Raw genomic sequence first — 14,254 nt, 5'->3', positions numbered from 1 at the left:
TTGAAATTTCTTCAAAATCCTCTGTCTTAACGATTGCAACCCCAATTCGCGACATCATATCCATGTCAATCTGCCCGCTATTTCAAGATAATACAAAACGAACTGCAATTCTTTGAACTCTGTCGATGTTCTCCCTGAGTTATATCTGACGCAGATCGTACAAAGCGCAGCACTGCTCCAGAAGATGAAGGATAAGCATATTGTAGGCAGTCTCTTTAGTAGATCTATTAAATCTAAGTGTTCTGCCAATAAAATGCAGTTTTTGGTTAGCTTTCTCCACAAAATTATCTGTATGATCGTTCCAGTTTACGTTATTTGTAATTGTAATGCCTAGGTATTTACCTGAATTCACAGACTTTAGATCTGAGTGATTTATCGCATAACCGAAATTTAGCTGTTTCCTTTTAAGCACTCGTGTAGATCATTTCATTCTTCATTATTAAGTGGCAACTGCCACTTTTTGCACCATACAGATATCTTGTCTAATTCATTTTGCAGTTGGTTTTGGCCATCTGATGACTTTACAAGACAGTAAATGACAGCATCATCTGCAAACAATTTAAGAGGACTTGTCAGATTGTCTCCTAAATCGTGAAGTTAGTTAGTTACTTACATGATCCATTGATCAATGTCACAGTAATAATTATGATGTGTCAAGTGCTTAATAAACACACACATAAATCAGCGATTTTTTATTTTGTTTTTAAAGCTTAAAATTTTTATTACCTACCCTATTCCCTTAAATGCCACAAAATGAACATATTATACCTATAGATATATTTATTCCTATTCAAGAATTCATACATGTTATAGAAGGTTTTGTCAAGGAGATATGATTGCTGCTGCCTGTCAGACATTTTATTTCATCTGGTAATTTATCGAAAAGTTTTTCAGTAGCATATTTTACCCCTTTCTGTGCCAAAGATAGATTAAGTAGGGGACAGTGTAAGTCTTTCTTTCTTCTAGTATTATGAATTTCACTGTTGCGTTTAAACTGGTCCATGTTGTTGGAAATAAATTTTATTACTGTTGTAAGAATTCCTAACCTTATAAACAGATGCGTAAAAGATGTGCGACTATGAGCCCCACACAATATTCTAACCACTTTCTTTTGAGTAGTGAATGCTTTTTGCCTATATATTGAGTTACCCCAAAATATTATTCCGTATGATATCAGAGAGTGAAAGTATGCAAAGTATGTTAGCTTACTAATTTCTGTATCGACAAAATTGCCAATTATTCTGACAGAAAAACTTGCTGAACTTGTAAGGGATTCGTGATCCCATGAACATAGATGCTAGAATCCGACACCCAGGTCGATAGTAGACAGGAGTCGATTGTCGAGCGCTGTAGGAGGCAGTGAGGCTGGTGCCGAGTGCGTAGTAGCTCGGGAGTGTGTCGAGTGAGAAGTTGTGCTGGAGAGACGGCCAAAATTGGTGGTCGAGTAAATTTACCGAAGTGTGACAGATGAGCGCGTCCCCCTAATCGTCGTGGGGTGGACCCTCATCGATACCGATTCGCGAGTGATATGACACCAGAAGTGTCAAGTGCCGAATTTCGCGTCAACCGCGTCGGCCAGCAACGACCATGGATTACAGTGAGGATTGTTGTGGATGTTAACCATCATCATTGCATGTGACGAAATACCTAAAATCAGCAACCAATAAGAGATATAACTGTAATTAGATGTGTAAGGCGAAAGTAGCAACTGCCTCAGAATTTGTGTGTTAGTAGGAAATATATATCAGTTTGTACATCGCTACCTTTGTGGTCCTTAATAATAGACAAACTTTCAATCATTCCACTATTCAGTCACAAAACAGCCGCACTCGGTTAAAATACCCCCGAAACCACAGCAGAAAAACCGATAGCCTTTCATCCATTAAGCACACGGTCATATAATCATAATAATTAACTGTTTGGCGGCTTCTGTAAATTGCACAAAACCTAATAAGGAACTTAATCGGGGGCGTTTCAAACTTAGTCGCTTGGAGATTCAAAATATGAATTTTCCAATTAAGTTTCTTCTCATTTCACTGTTGCTTTTAAACTGGTCAATGTTGCTGGGAATAAATTTCATTACTGTTGTAAGAATTCCTACCCTTATAAATAGATGTGTACAAGATGTGCGACTATGAGCCCCACACAATATTCTAGCCACTTTCTTTTGAGCAGTGAATGCTTTTTGCCTATATATTCAGTTACCCCAAAATATTATTTCGTATGCACACCCAAAAACTTAATATGCTCTAACCTGGCTCTTGACTTCTGTTGATGTGTTACTTTTTTTAGGGAACTGTACTCCATATAAAGAAACTTTTAGCTTCCTGTTCTGTAGATATGACAAAACCACTAATTTGCTGTTCCATTTACATCACAGAATTGAAATTTCTGTAACATTATATCATGGTTCACACAATCAAATGCTTTGGATAAGTCACAGAAAGTTCCTATTGGTGCCATTTTACTATTTGAAGACTCTAATACGTGAGCAGTAAAACTGTATATTACTGTCTTAGTGGAACAGCATTTTTGAAATCCACTTTCCTGGATGATGATGAAATGATGAGGACAACACAAACACCCAGTCATCTCGAGGCAGGTGAAAATCCCTGACCCCGCCGGGAATCGAACCCGGGACCCCGTGTTGAAATCCGAACTGCAGTTTACTAAGCATCCCATTATTGTTGAGAGGCCTAAACACTTTTGGATACATTACTTACTCGACGATTTTTTAAAATGCTGTAAGCAAGGCTACTGGCCAGTAATTACTGACATCAGTGGTGTCCCCTTTTATGTAGAAAGGCTTGACAATGGCATATTTTAACCTGGCTGGGAAAATACCTTGAGTTAGTGATGCATTGCATATGTGACTCATAGCATCATTTATAACTGCTCCACATTGTTTTAATATCTTGTTAGAGATGTCACCTACTCCAACAGAACATTTATTTTTCAAAGATTTGGTGATTTTCTTTACCTCACAAGAGGTTGTAAAGTGACGAAGATTTCTAAAAAGTGACTCTTCCATGTACTGCTTGGCTATTTCATTTGAACTATTCTCACCAATTTTTTCAGCTACACTTAAGGAATAGTTGTTAAATACACTCCTGGAAATTGAAATAAGAACACCGTGAATTCATTGTCCCAGGAAGGGGAAACTTTATTGACACATTCCTGGGGTCAGATACATCACATGATCACACTGACAGAACCACAGGCACATAGACACAGGCAACAGAGCATCCACAATGTCGGCACTAGTACAGTGTATATCCACCTTTCGCAGCAATGCAGGCTGCTATTCTCCCATGGAGACGATCGTAGAGATGCTGGATGTAGTCCTGTGGAACGGCTTGCCATGCAATTTCCACCTGGCGCCTCAGTTGGACCAGCGTTCGTGCTGGACGTGCAGACCGCGTGAGACGACGCTTCATCCAGTCCCAAACATGCTCAATGGGGGACAGATCCGGAGATCTTGCTGGCCAGGGTAGTTGACTTACACCTTCTAGAGCACGTTGGGTGGCACGGGATACATGCGGACGTGCATTCTCCTGTTGGAACAGCAAGTTCCCTTGCCGGTCTAGGAATGGTAGAACGATGGGTTCGATGATGGTTTGGATGTACCGTGCACTATTCAGTGTCCCCTCGACGATCACCAGTGGTGTACGGCCAGTGTAGGAGATCGCTCCCCACACCATGATGCCGGGTGTTGGCCCTGTGTGCCTCGGTCGTATGCAGTCCTGATTGTGGCGCTCACCTGCACGGCGCCAAACACGCATACGACCATCATTGGCACCAAGGCAGAAGCGACTCTCATCGCTGAAGACGACACGTCTCCATTCGTCCCTCCATTCACGCCTGTCGCGACACCACTGGAGGCGGGCTGCACGATGTTGGGGCGTGAGCGGAAGACGGCCTAACGGTGTGCGGGACCGTAGCCCAGCTTCATGGAGACGGTTGCGAATGGTCCTCGCCGATACCCCAGGAACAACAGTGTCCCTAATTTGCTGGGAAGTGGCGGTGCGGTCCCCTACGGCACTGCGTAGGATCCTACGGTCTTGGCGTGCATCCGTGCGTCACTGCGGTCCGGTCCCAGGTCGACGGGCACGTGCACCTTCCGCCGACCACTGGCGACAACATCGATGTACTGTGGAGACCTCACGCCCCACGTGTTGAGCAATTCGGCGGTACGTCCACCCGGCCTCCCGCATGCCCACTATACGCCCTCGCTCAAAGTCCGTCAACTGCACATACGGTTCACGTCCACTCTGTCGCGGCATGCTACCAGTGTTAAAGACTGCGATGGAGCTCCGTATGCCACGGCAAACTGGCTGACACTGACGGCGGTGGTGCACAAATGCTGCGCAGCTAGCGCCATTCGACGGCGAACACCGCGGTTCCTGGTGTGTCCGCTGTGCCGTGCATGTGATCATTGCTTGTACAGCCCTCTCGCAGTGTCCGGAGCAAGTATGGTGGGTCTGACGCACCAGTGTCAATGTGTTCTTTTTTCCATTTCCAGGAGTGTACATTAACTATTTGTGTATGTTTGATTAAAATTGTTTCATTGTCTTTAATAATAATCCTATCTACCCCAGTAGTTACTTTACATGTCTCCCTTCTAACAACATTCCATATTAATTTGATTTTATTGCCTTAAATGTCAATTTCATCTGTAATATATGTATTTCTTGATTTTCTGGCAACTTTTCTCAGTATATTACAATAATTTTTACGAGGTGTGATTGTAAAGTTTTAAGAATGGATCCGCTACTGCTTACTGATTTGGTGGGCTGTTGCACGGAAGGTGGGGAGCGAGTCATTGCCTTGTCCTTGAACGCCTTCTGACAGGAACTCTGTTTCCTTTATTCAGTTCATTGTGGCAGCTGGTTGAGTGCGGGTCTGTTAACGATTGTTGCTGGAGTCTACCTTCGTGAAAATGGATGTAAAAACGGAGTAACGAGTTTGTGTGAAATTTTTTTTAACCCGGAAATCAGCTTCTGAGACTTACGAACTATAAAAACAGCTTTTGCAGATGATTGTATGAGCCAATTAAATGTTTTTGTCTGGTTCGACAGACTTAAAAATGCCCGCGAATCATTTGAAGATGAACTACAGTCCGGCCATCCTTCCACCTCAAAATAGAATGAAAATGTTATGAAAGTTCGCCACTTAGTGCGCTCTGATCGTAGACTTACAATTAGGGAGATGGCTGATGAACTTAAGTTTCTATGCAGTTCAGTCAATTTTAACTGAAGATCTGAACATGCATCGAGTGTCCAAATAAATCATTCCAAAAGTGTTGTCAAGTGACCAGAGGGAATACCGACTTGAATTGTGCCACGAACTGCTTGATCGGACTAAAAGTGACCCAGATTTGTTAAATAGGGTAATTACAGGTGACGAATCATGGGTATACGGATATGATCCTGAAATAAAAGAGCAGTCTTCGCAGTGCAAGATTCCAGGTTCACCACGACCGAAAAAAGCACGGCAAAGTCGGTCGAAGGTGATAACAATGTGGGTGATTTTTTTCGATTCTACCGGTATTGTGCATCATGAATTGACCCCTATAGGACAGACAATTAACCAGGAATACTACAAATGTGTCCATGAGCGTTCGCGCGAAAAGATGCAAAAGAAAAGGCATTGTGGATAGACAGGAGTTGGGTGATACACCATGACAATGCTCTGGCTCATCATGCCTTCTCCATCGTTGAAGTTTTGACCAAATTCAAAATTCTTGTTCTTCCACAACCGCCATATTTCTCTGACTTGGTCCCTATGGACTTTTGTTTTCTGAACTGAAATTTTCAATGAAAGGAAGCAATTTGACTCGATTAAAGACATCCAGTCAAATACGGAGAGCATAATTAACACACTTCAGGAAAAAAAGTTCCAGCAATTTTTCCAAAAGTGGAAACACCGTTGGAGTCGATGTGTTCAGTCAGAACTGGACTATTTTCAAGGAGATGCATCACAGTAGCATGTAAGTACCACCATTCTACAATTACAAGCCCATTCTTAAAACCTTCCAATCACACCTCGTATAGTGTAAAATTACTTCTGGGTCTTTACTAATTCTTGCCGGCTCATACAGTTTTCTTTTCATTTCTGAAGACACTTTAATATCTGTATTAATCCAAGGTTTCCTTGAAAACAGTTTGGTGTTGCATATAGTAATTTTTTTGGCCAACAGTATTCAAAAAGGAATATAAATTTATCAAGAAATATGTTGCAGCTATCATTAGCATTTGGCTCATTATATACATATCCTCAATTAACATTTCTTTAACTTTCCCTGAAGTGCTCTATAGATACCAACTTGAAAAACCTTACACTTCTACTCAATGGTCTGTGAACTGTACACCCTGCTAGGTTTCATAGGTTAATCATTTGTGCATCATGGTCTGATAATCCATTTATCACAGGGAAGGGATGTGTTAGTTTTATATCCTTTTGCTATACAAATAGATTATCCATTATAGTGCTACTACCTTGAACTATATGTGTAGGGAAACTCATTATGGCTTCTAATTATATGTCATTAATAACACTTAAAGTTCACTTTTCCCATAAGAATTGATGAGAAAGTTTGCATTGAACTCACCACAGATTAATAACCTCGTCTTTCTGTCTGACAGACAGCATAACAGAGAGTCATACTTTTTTATGGATAGCTCTCAATCTCCCAAGGGGGACCTGTACAATTGCTAATACAACACTACATTATCTAGCTGTAGTTCACATGCACAAACTTCAAAGTGCTGATCGACACAAAATTTGCTTACTTCTATAGTTTTATTTTTATACTCTTGTTTTGTGTAAATGTCAGCTCATCATTTATCCACACCATATCTGCAAATGTAAGATGCTAAATTATACCCATCTATACTGACACTTTCTATCCCAACATTTACAGACAGACAGATAGATAGACAAAGTATATCAGTCTCATTCTTATATTTTAGATCATCTAAACACACTAACAGCTCATCTACTTTGCTTTTTATTCCCCTGATATTTTGATGAAGTAAATTGACACTACCCTTAGCTTTATCCCTATTTGCTGTACAAGAAGTTTCTTTTATTCTATTTTTCTTGATTGTTATCTGTCTGGACTTTGGCTTAAACGTGAAAAACCTGTCTGCCTGGTCCAATTAACCACAGGGATCATCCCTTGTGTGACTGTGGCCTTCCTTACAGTATCTGTTAATAGAGAAGCTAACTTATCTTTCCCCTTCCTATTTAGGTGCAGGCCATGTGTAGTGTATCGCCACCTACCAATAGCATCGACTGGAACAACAGTTACGCGAGATTTTTCCGTTGTCTGGAGCATCCTATTCAGCTCAGTGTTAACATGCTTTACAGGAATGTTTACCGAGGGCCGATCATGGCGCTGAAAGACCTCCACAAAGCCCACATTTGTGTGCCCAGTTTGTGCTCCTTTTTTGTTCAGGTCACTACTAATACTATACCTAGGAGTCATAGTCAGACTGTTTCCTGCACCCCCAAATACAATTACCTGATCTTTCTTCTCAAAGTCCCTGCATAGCTGACCAAAGTTTTCTGTCACCTGGCTAAGGCTAGCACTTGGTTTCACAAAACTTGTAGCCTGGTGCCCTACACCTAATTTCTCCTGAAGATGTTGGCCTACATCCCTCGAATGACTGCTACTTAGATACAGAATTCTTCTTTTCGTATTGTGATTTAATCTCGATTTGTCTTTTTTCTTTAAGCTAATATTCTGCTTCAACCTACATTAAACTACATCTGGATGAGGCCCTTCCTCCACTACTTCTGAGAGCAAGCCAAACTGATTTAATAACCAAATTTCGAAAGTTTTTTCATCAGTCTCCCTTTTTCGTCCTTTGCTTGCTACCTTTTCACAGCAACTCGTGTTTTTTTCCTCCCTTGGCCTACATAATTCCAAATTCGCGTTTCCTAATTCAGTCTTAAGGGCACAAATTTTTGCCTCTTTTTCAGTGATTTTTCTGTCGCTGCATACCCTACATTGCCATGGAAGAGCCTCATTATCGACCCCCGTTTCCTCGCCGCTACATTCGCCCCTAGGAAACCATAACCTAGAGCCTTCGCGGAACACCCCCTCCTTCAGATTTCTACGGCAACCACCCCGTTTGTCGCACATGGTAGAAAAATGTACACAAAAATCATCACAAAAGCGAAGAATAACTTGGCACAAGAGCACTCAAGTTTCGTAACCTGTGCTAGTACTAACTAAACGCTGATATAAAATTTTTAACTTACTATCGAAAGTTTTAATTAATTGCCAAAACTCTATGTGACAAACACGAACTAATTTGACTTTGAACCGCTAAATCAAGTCAAAAAATAAAGATCTACACTTGCATGAAACAGGCACCTAAAATGTAAACAAAACTAACGACTACTGGCCTTCACTGAATGCTTTCTTTTCGATCTAAATTCGCTCAGAAAAGTGGAACCTTCAATAGATAGCCTGGTGAAAAAGTAAATGCACTAGTATAAAATGTAATATTAGTTAAATTAGCTCTTATTGCAATATTAATTACTTAACTAAGCTACAGCTTCGTGGACGTGCGTCTGCTTGAGATACTAGACAGTTTGTCTAGATTAGGGACGACAGAAAGCATAACTTTCCATTGGGGATCGCCAAATATCACCTCTGTTTTACTCGATGTCTTTCCGTCAGTTACTACGAACTGTGACCTTTCTGATAGGATAGGATAGGAAATCACGGATCCAGTAGCACAACAGAGACGATACTCCGTAGGCGCGCAATTTGATTACAAGTCGCTTGTGAGGAATTGTGTCAAAAGACTTCTGGAAATCCAGAAATATGGGTTCATTTTGCCGACAGTAGTCATTACGTCGTGTGAATAAACAGTCGTTTCGTTTCACAAGAACGGTATTTTCTGAATCCGTGCTGGCTACTTAGCAGTAAATCGTTTTCTTCAAGGTAATTCACAATGTTCGAACAGTGTATACGTTGAAGAATCCTACTGCAATCGACGGTATTGATATGGGTATGGAATTCAGCGGATTACACCTATTTCCTGTCTTGAGTATTGCTGTGACCTGGGCAGCTTTACAGTTATATGTGACTGGTAAGCATAGAGCTATTGTATCAGCATATCTCGAAAGGAACCTGATTGGTATATGGTTTGAAACGGACAATATTTATTCATTAAGTGATTTATGCTGCTGTGCGACACCTGTGATATCAAGTGCAGTAAAACCGAGTGACTTAACATTATGAAATATTATTGCTAAAACAGTACTAATATGAACTACAATACAACCTAAAAAGTGAATTTAAATGTTTGTAAAAACTCGTCAGTGAAATAGAAATGTTTTCCAACAGTCTCCTGTAATTAAATCAGATACTTAATTGCATTACCCATAAAACATTTAATATGCTGTGGACCATAGCTGAATACTTGTGTACCATTGCATGTGACTCTTTTGAACTATTCTTAAGTCTACTTGCCTTCTTTGTATGAAGAGACCTATTAATAATGACAAAGGATGTATATGTGTCCAGGAAACAGCCTGAAAAGCTTGTAACGGTATTACAAGGCAGGCTGTGCTGACACCTAAACGTCCACATGACAGACATTCAGATCGGTACCAAATCTTGTATCTAGATAGAGTATCAACCAAAACACCGATTTAGTTCGTACTATGTGCTTTCGTTGAGCAGCACGGGCGCAAAAATTAATTAAAAATAACACCAGAGCTACGGAGTACAGGAAAATCTTAACTGTGAGTAACTAATATGTATAGCTTCCGTGGGGAAGTTATTAGACCGTTAGATCTTCGTACCAAGGGTCCTGGGTTCATACCCCAATGATGATAATTTTTTACTGTATTATGCACGAAAGTGTTATATGGGACTATTAATACGCTGGATTTCAATGTGGTATTGGCCCATCCTTAGCCTTGATGACAGCTTCCACTTTTGCAGGCATATTTTCAATCAGGTGCTGGAAGGTTTCTTGGGGAATGGCAGCCCATTCTTGATGGAGTGCTGCACTGAGGGGAGGTATCGATGTCGGTCAGTGAGGCCTTGCACGAAGTCGGCGTTCCAAAACATCCCAGAGGTGTTCTATAGGATTCAAGTCAGGACTCTGTGCAGGCCCGTCCATTACAGGAATATTATTGTCGTGTAACCACTCCGCCACAGGCTGTGCATTGTGAACAAGTGCTCGATCGTGTAGAAAGATGCAATCGCCATTCCCGAATTTCTCTTGAACTGTGGGAAGCACGAGGACGCTTGAAACATCAATGTAGGCCTGTACTGTCATAGTGCCACGCAAAACAACAAGGAGTGCAAAGCCCCTCCATGAAAAACACGACCATACCGTAACACCACCGCCTCCGAATTTTAGTGTTGACACTACACACGCTGGCAGTTGACGTTCACCGGACGTTCGCCATACCCACACCCTGCCATCGGATCGCCACATTGTGTACCGTGATTCGTCACTCCACACAACATGTTTCCTCTGTTCAATCGTCCATTGTTTATTATTGAGATTATTATCCATCGGCCTAACAACACCGGAAACTATAGATCCAAATCTGAAAAAAATATTTTTATGATTATATTATGAGGTTTGTATGTAAGAAATAACTGTTGAGAACAGAATACGATACGTTGCGCCGTTCCCGATTTCATTAGTATTATGTTAGCTAATCAGGCCATTGCAAATTCAAGCGGTTTGCCAGATACAATTACTGTAGTGTGAGTTGTTCTCGCCGGCCGGTGTGGCCGTGCGGTTAAAGGCGCTTCAGTCTGGAACCGCGTGACCGCTCCGGTCGCAGGTTCGAATCCTGCCTCGGGCATGGATGTGTGTGATGTCCTTAGGTTAGTTAGGTTTAAGTAGTTCTAAGTTCTAGGGGACTGATGACCTCAGAAGTTAAGTCCCATAGTGCTCAGAGCCATTTTTTTGAGTTGTTCTCGTAGCGTAGATGACAGTACACGAGGGTGCCAATACAGGATACGCTCGATCTTTTGGCTCAACATTTTCCATCTGGAATCATTAAGTTGTTCCGTCACGTCCTAACGACAACGTACTGTTTGTACTGCGTTGAATATTATGAGATGACGGACGATACAGCCATGGGATCACCACTGTCTCCAGCAGTCGCAAATTTCTACATGGAGCACTTTGAGGAGCAGGCTCTGCAAACTGCAACATTACGGCCATCTTACTTTCTACGATACGTTGATGAGACCTTCCTAATATGCCCTCATGGTGAAGATACACTACAGCAGTTCGTCGATCATATGAATGGTGTCCATTCCAACACTAAATTTACTGTCGAGATGGAGGAGCACGGCAAGCTACCATTCTTGCATGTTTTGGTTGAGCGGAAGGCAGAAGGCCAGCTTGGTCATTCAGTGTACTGGAAACCAACACACACTGATCGGTACTTGAACGCCAATAGTTTCCACCACCCTGTACACAAGAAAGCTATCATGAACACGTTGGTTCATAGAGCCAAGATTATCTCTAACGAAGACCACCTACAGTCTGAATTGCAGAACTTAAAACGTGTTTTCAGGGAAAAATGGACACAGCAAAAGAGAAATCGTAAACGCTTTCAAGGGCCGCCGACGAAAGACATCTGGTGAATCAGAAGAAGACACTAAACGTGTAAGTAGGCTGTTTATGTTTTCTTATTGGCAACGTTACGTAGCTCTCTGTATGAAAATCACTGGCTGTGCTGTGTACAGTCTGTGGCTAGTTTGCATTGTTGTCTGCCATTGTAGTGTTGGGCAGCGGCAGCTGGATGTGAATAGCGCATAGCGTTGCGCAGTTGGAGGTGAACCGCCAGCAGTGGTGGATGTGGGGAGAGAAATGGCGGAGTTTTGAAATTTGTAAAAATGGATGTCATGAACTGCTGTATATATTATGACTTTTGATGACTATTAAGGTAAATACATTGTTTGTTCTCTATTAAAATCTTTCATGTGCTAACTATGCCTACTAGTAGTTAGTGCCTTCCGTAGTTTGAATCTGTTATTTAGCTGGCAGTAGTGGCGCTCGCTGTATTGCTGTAGCTTGAGTAACGAAGATTTTTGTGAGGTAAGTGATTTGTGAAAGGTATAGGTTAATGTTAGTCAGGGCCATTCTTTTGTAGGGATTTTTGAAAGTCAGATTGCGTTGCGCTAAAAATATTGTGTGTCAGTTTAAGCCCAGTCTTGTATAATTTTTCTAAGGGGACGTTTCAAACGGACTGTATTCCTGCCATATTGTGGAGCAACTAGCAGTAAGTTAGGACGACTGCTGTAGAAACATGGGCTAAGACCAGCGTTCCGGCCTGCCCCCAAGATAGATGATATGTTGCGCCCTGTTAAAGACGACATTGCTCTTCGAGTGTCCGGTGTGTATGGTGTACCCTGTGACTGTGGCAGCATGTATATTGGACTTACAATTCACACGGTTGCTGAGCGTTGTACTCAGCACAAGCGCCATATAAAACAAAGGGAGCTTGGCAAGTCGGCCCTAGCGGAGCATTCCCTAGAAAACGGACATAAAATATAATTCGAAAATACAAAAGTGTTGACTCATGTGACTACATATTGGGACTCCGTTATAAAGGAAACGGCCGAGATTCGTTTAAACAGCAACAATTTCAACAGAGACCCGAGATACACACTCAGCAGGGCATGGAGACGGGCGTTGGACATCGAAAGAAAGGAAAACAGATGCGCGACGCGGGAGCGGCAGTTTCAAACGTGGCGCCTGCCCCTGGCGCCACCTGACGTCAACGGTGCTGCCACGGGCAATAGCTCCACCAGGCCCCCACAACCGCACGAGTGGTCGACTGTGAAGAGCGGACAAATTGAATAGCTGGGCGGCGGCCATTAGAGTGGTAAACTGACGCGCGGAGTTCGAATGTTTATACATCACTTTTGGTTATAAAATGCCTTCCCTTGAGTTAGGTCACAAACATAATGCCTCATTTAAATACGTTACTACAATATACTTTTTAATTTATGAACAAAAAGCAACTAGTCACTGTTTATGAATTTATCTTACGTACTACATGGAATGTGCCGTAGCTAAAAGTTATGTACTGGACCCCTAGCATTTTTCGTAGTTCATTAACGATAGATGTACGCAAAATGCATCAAAATACTCGACGATTTGCCCACTATATTAATAGATATTTTATGACTACCTACCTTTAGATTTTATGACGAGAAGTGCGTTATATATGGCATAGTGCTTTGGCCACTCACGACCAAATTATCAAGTTTCAACCTAATCTAAACCATGAAAACACTACCGATCAGCCAACTTTCTTCAAAATGATCAGAACATATAAAATGGTATTCTGTCGGTCGGAAATCTTGCCTGCTTACAGCGTGTAACCATTTTTGTAAGAGCTGTGGTTTTGAGAAAGGAAACCTGCAAATAGTTGCACAGACATTATGCTAATACTGTGTTACAAAAACATTTATTAAGCAAGTGCACTGACATACAAAACAACTTAAAATATTCACATATCTGTGAAATGTAATAGTCGTTCCTTTCTCGAATTTATTTGTACAATTAATCGCTGTACAGCTCTTCACCATTGTACTTCTTTTGATTGGAACGTACAGACAATATGATTACGAGTAACAAATACTGTATGTACGCCCAAACAAATATACAACGTTGAATCAGGGTCTTCATAAACAACAATACTACACAACACATCAGACTACAACGACTATAATGGCGTCCAGCCCAAGGTTCAAATTATCCCGCGACTGCAGCGCCATCAGTGGGTCTAGTTATTTTTTACAAGGTCTTGGAGCTCCACTAGCTGCCCGGGTCGACTTACGCGCGCGTGCCGCATTGGATAGATCTGATTGGCTGCTGCTGATGTCATCATGCCTATATAAGCGAGAAACCGCAGCAGCCCCGGCAGTCAGTGAACTCCTGATGAAGATGACGGAGAAGGCAATGGGAAGCTCGAGGATTTTATTCGAACTGATGCGGCTGGAAAACCGAGAACGTTTTATTCGTGTATGCCGTCGCGAAAGACACCGAGGACACAGTATTGGTTAAAACAGTTGTTTATATTTTTAGGGTAAAAGTATAAATTTGTAAGGTGAAATGTTAAAACGCGTCTGCTCAGTCTTTTGCTTGGGATCGATTCTTTCTACCGCCACATCTCTCTCTTATTCGGTTTTATCGGTTTTAAGAAACCAAACCAAGAACACGTTTGGCGACAGTGACTCTGGCGGGCC

The sequence above is a fragment of the Schistocerca cancellata genome, chromosome 6, assembly GCF_023864275.1.
Source record: "Schistocerca cancellata isolate TAMUIC-IGC-003103 chromosome 6, iqSchCanc2.1, whole genome shotgun sequence".
In the NCBI taxonomy this organism is placed as follows: domain Eukaryota; kingdom Metazoa; phylum Arthropoda; class Insecta; order Orthoptera; family Acrididae; genus Schistocerca; species Schistocerca cancellata.
This window is presented reverse-complemented; position numbering follows the sequence as displayed.